A 4,851-nucleotide genomic window follows, 5' to 3' on the forward strand; every position below is an offset into this window, starting at 1 on the left:
TTTGGAACCTGTTATTCTGACCCACATAATCTACTTGTTCTATGCTAGAAGCCACCTTAAAAGATGGAATAGTTGGGCCTGCTTGGCACTCCAAGCTTCACAACTCATGAGTGGTGCTTGAGGTTGACCTTGCATTGTATCCAATCTCTTTGCAGTAGATTCTACTTATGTTACTAGGGAAGTCAGTGCATCAACCTCATAGATTTTAGTGGGCTTCACTGGCTTGTTTCTTTCTGAGCTTTATTGATAGCCATTCGATATCGTATCATCAATAAGAGTATAAGCTTTAGTTGGCTATTTACTATAAAGAGAACCCCCGGCTACCGCATCCAACATCTGCTTGGTAGCCAAGTTCAAACAATAGTAGAAAATATGAATCTGTATCTACTCCATAATTCCATGTTGAGGACACTTCATCAACAATTCTTTGTACCTTTCCTATGACTTGTATAAAGTTTCAAACTCCATCTGTCGAAAAGAAGATATGTCATTACTAAGCTTCGTAATCTTTGCTAAAGGGAAATATCAGGTAAGAAACTTCTCGGCCGACTGTGCCCAAGTGGTAATCAACCCTTGTGGTAAGAAAGTTAGCCATTACATGGCCTTCCTTTCACTGAAAATGGAAAAAATTGAAGGCAAACTACATCCTTAAACACATTGTTTGCCTTAAATGTGCCACAAATCTCCAAAAAAGTTCATCAAATGTTCATACGAGTCCTCATCCTAAAATCCATCAAACTGGCACATTTGCTGCACCATTTGCATGAAATTAGGTTTCAGTTCAAAGTTATTCGCCACCACAGGAGGACGAACAATGCTTCACCTTGCTTTCTCCAAATTCGGCCTAGAATAATCTAAAATACTTCTTTGTTGATTCCTGGCCATTAGTTCATTCTGATTTATCTCAAATACTAATTTCTACTGAACCTATTACTCTGAGATTTACCTGTCTTAACCTTCTGTTTAATGTTCTCTCTAACTCTGGACCAAGACTTGTGAGTGGAGAAGATTAACTTCCTCTAATCATACAAGAACACTTGCAAACCAATTTAGTAAACCACAAATAAAAAAAAGGAAAATAAAAGAATGTAAAATAAATTGAAATAAAGAAAAATGGATAAATTAAAACTTTCTCAAGAGTTGCCAGTCCCCGGCAACTGTTCCAAAAAATTGATACGCCCTTGCGTAACCATAAATTCACGGGTCGATTCTAGATCTAGCTATTCGTAAGCTCACTTTAGAAGTGCGTACTTCATTCGAGTTCGATTGCTCATTCAGCAGTTTCTCGAGTATCGACACTATACTGTTCAGAGCGTTCAGACAGTGCTATAGCATGATTGTGACGCAATTCACTGTCTGAGTGGGTTTATACGACAAGGAATTTATAGCCACGGAGGAGTATGAGTAGCTCCCGACTGATTATCCGGGCAGCTTGACTCCGCAGTGTGCCTACCGTATGTTGTATGGTTAGGGACAGTCAGAGCTAGGTGTTTTAAAGGTGACATGCCTCTCCTGACCATCATACAGATATATCCATACTGTTCTTAGCCGATCTATGAATGGCTGTGGTGATAATACCGGAGTCCTAAGCCGACAGGAGCTGCTATACTTATATTCTATGGTATATTGTGGCTGAGTATTTGCGTCACCAGGGGCAGTATGCAGGAGTCAGCATTCTATTCTTACGTCCCTACATTACTAGACTCATCATGGGGATGGGTCTTATGGACGCCATTCAAGGTCCTGAGAAGACTATTATACCATCTTCCCTCGATATAGAAACCATGCGTTTGATGGGCATGGTGAGGATATACAGGCGGGGTGTATATGTGATGATCATGCCCCCATTAGAGATAGCCGAGAGAGAGGCAGCAGAGGGATCTCAGTCGGTGCCTGAGCCATAACTAGAGCCTATGGAGACAGGCACCCCCTACAGCACAGGAACCACCTTCGGTGCGCATGTTTTTTTCAATCTCTAGCACTATAGGGGTACTACGAGTAGAGATTGAATGGTACATCTTTCTCCAGCAATTTTGTTAGAGGTCTGGCAATTTTGGCAAAGTCCCTGATGAATCTTCTATAAAAACCTACATGCCCAAGAAAATTCCTGATAGCTTTTACTGAATTTGGGGGAGGTAGTTTTTCTATAACGGAAATTTTTGCTTTGTCTACCTCAATTCCTTCCTTGGAGATTTTGTGACCCAGAACTATCCCTTCCTGAACCATGAAATGGCATTTCTCCCAACTTAGCACAAGATTAGTCTCCTCGCATCGAGTAAGAACACGCTCCAGATTTCTGAGACATAAATCAAAGGACTCACCAAATACAGAAAAATCATCCATCATGAAATTTTCCACCATATTCTCGAAAATTGCCAACATGCACCTCTGAAAAGTGGCGGGGGCGTTACAAAGGGCAAATGGCATTCGGCGATATGCAAATGTTCTATAAGAGCATGTGAATGTAGTCTTTTCTTGGTCTTCTTGTGCAATGGGAATTTGAAAATATCCTGAGAAGATATCCAGAAAACAATAGTATGAATGTCAGCAAGCCTCTCAAGCATTTGATCAATAAATGGTAGTGGGAAATGGTCCTTTCGGGTGGCATCGTTCAATTTTTTGTAGTCAATGCAGACACGCCATCTGGTGATTGTTCGAGTAGGAATTAACTCATTTTTCTCATTGGTAATGACGGTCATCCCTCCCTTTTTAGGTACAACCTGCACTGGGCTCACCCACTCATAGTCAGAGATTGGATAGATAATGCCTGCATCAAGGAGTTTGATGACTTCAGCCCTTACTACTTCCTTCATATTTGGATTTAATCTTCTTTGTGGTAAGGCAAAGGATTTATGATCATCCTCTATCAGGATTTTATGAGTGCAAAATGAAGGATTTATTCCCTTGATATCAGCTATCTTCCAAGCAATTGCGTTCTTATGCTTTTTCAAGACATTCACCAAATCACTCTTCTGATCAATTGTAAGGTTTGAGGCAATGATATCAGAGAGCTGAGTTCCTTCCCCAAGAAATGCGTATTCAAGGTGGTCAGGTAACTTTTTAAATTCTAAATTTCATACTTCCTTAGTTGAAGGTCGCAGATTTTTATTCAGCAGTATATCACTTTGTTCTTGTTCATCATCTTCTACAGACACTGAGCTTTCATCTAAACTCTCATTGATGCCATATACATGTTGCACACTATCCTCAGTATCTTCCTCCTGGTCTCTGCTGGGTTCAACTATCGGAGATGACTGGTATGCTTTCAGTTTTGCTAAGTCCAGTGCAGTTAATTTAGTAGGAATACTGGTTTCTTCTTTTGTTGGAATTCTTCCGAAATTCATGAAGTCCGTAAGCATAGTTTTCCAAATATTATCTTCAGTTGTTGTAATAGTACCTTCCCAAGGTTTGAATGTACACATCGAATTGTCTTGTATGTAGGCTAAATGATGTATAGGTGGTAACCAATCACTCCAGATCTCAACCATAGCCTGCTCATTTCCTTGTATAAATTCCAAATCTGCCATACTAACCCTCCCTCAGTTTCACTGGTTGGTGCAACTAGGTTTGATGGATTTGCACATGTCTTTTTTGTACAGAACCTTGTAAAGTCAATAAAGATAGACAAAGTTAAGCTCAAAAAGAAATAAGACAAAAGAAAAGAAGAAATAAAATCAAAAGACAAATGGTTAGAGCAATAAGGTAGAAGTTTCCTAGAATTCCTTAATGTCCCCGGCAACGGCGCCAAAAACTTGGTTGGTCACCCGCAAGTGTACGGGGTCGCCAAGTAATACCTTGTGCAAAAGCCCAAGGATCGTATTCCTCGGGGCTAAGGAGCTCCTATTACTCCTCCATCACTCACTTTGTAACCTTACAACTTAAGCATGGTATACTACTCTAATACATGCAAGAATATTAATAAAACACAAGTATAACAATTCCAAGGCGAGCAAGAAGATCACAAGAGCAATGATGATAAGAATAGGCCTAGGGATGAGGATTCTCAAGAGGGGTCATCATGATGTAAGGATGCATAAAAATAAATGACAAGGGTGATTTAGACCGATGGACCACAAAATTAGTTAAACCCCAATTTCTCGGCGGCTAAAACATAATACCGTACAAATGATGACAACGATCTCTCCTTAATCATATTCCTACGATTGCAATGAGTACAAGGAGATCACGCGATAAGGATGCACTTAACCTAAGTTTATCCTCATGGTTCGGAGAGGCTACCTACATCCAAATTCTTGGCATGTTGGTCAAAGATTACCCCTTTTAGTTCATTAACGATCTAGTACACGCGAGTAGGTCACATCTATGTATACAACCCAAACAAGAACTAAGGATTTGTCCACATAATAGTTCTAAGCATGAAACACAATGAACCAAACCATAAATCACACCAATGCACTCCAAATGTAAATGTAGCATCGAAAATACATGATGAACCCCCAAGGTTCACCTATATCCAGTGGCCTTAGGGGTCTAGTGTGCCATCATATAAGCAAGCATATCAATCTTAACAAAAGCAAGAAGTAAATGTATAAATGACACTCCCTAGTCCGAATGATGATGAAGAAGGAAAAATGCCGGCCAAATGACGCTTCCTCAAGCCCAAGGAAAGCCGAATAGTCCTCCTCCTTTGATGATGAAGCTTTCCCCTTGAGATCTAGCCCTTGATCTTCCCAAGTCTCAAGCCAAAACACTCTTCAAAATAATCTCTTCCTTTCTCCTCTTCTTCCCAAGTGCTGGCTGCCAAGGATCCTCCAAAGTCTCTCTTCCTCCTCCCCTTCTTTCGTCCAAAAGTCCCCCTATACATCACTCATCATCCCCCCAAAATGGCCT

The 4,851-nt window shown here is 40.4% G+C and overlaps 1 non-coding gene across 1 annotated transcript; it reads left to right on the forward strand.

The window, feature by feature from the left end:
- The first annotated feature begins 394 nt into the window (after positions 1-394).
- On the forward strand, positions 395-501 carry LOC120281442. The gene has a single exon (XR_005542582.1). It is a non-coding gene; the product is annotated as a small nucleolar RNA R71 (small nucleolar RNA).
- Positions 502-4,851: the final 4,350 nt, after the last annotated feature.

This window comes from Dioscorea cayenensis, chromosome 17, assembly GCF_009730915.1.
Source record: "Dioscorea cayenensis subsp. rotundata cultivar TDr96_F1 chromosome 17, TDr96_F1_v2_PseudoChromosome.rev07_lg8_w22 25.fasta, whole genome shotgun sequence".
NCBI lineage: Eukaryota > Viridiplantae > Streptophyta > Magnoliopsida > Dioscoreales > Dioscoreaceae > Dioscorea > Dioscorea cayenensis.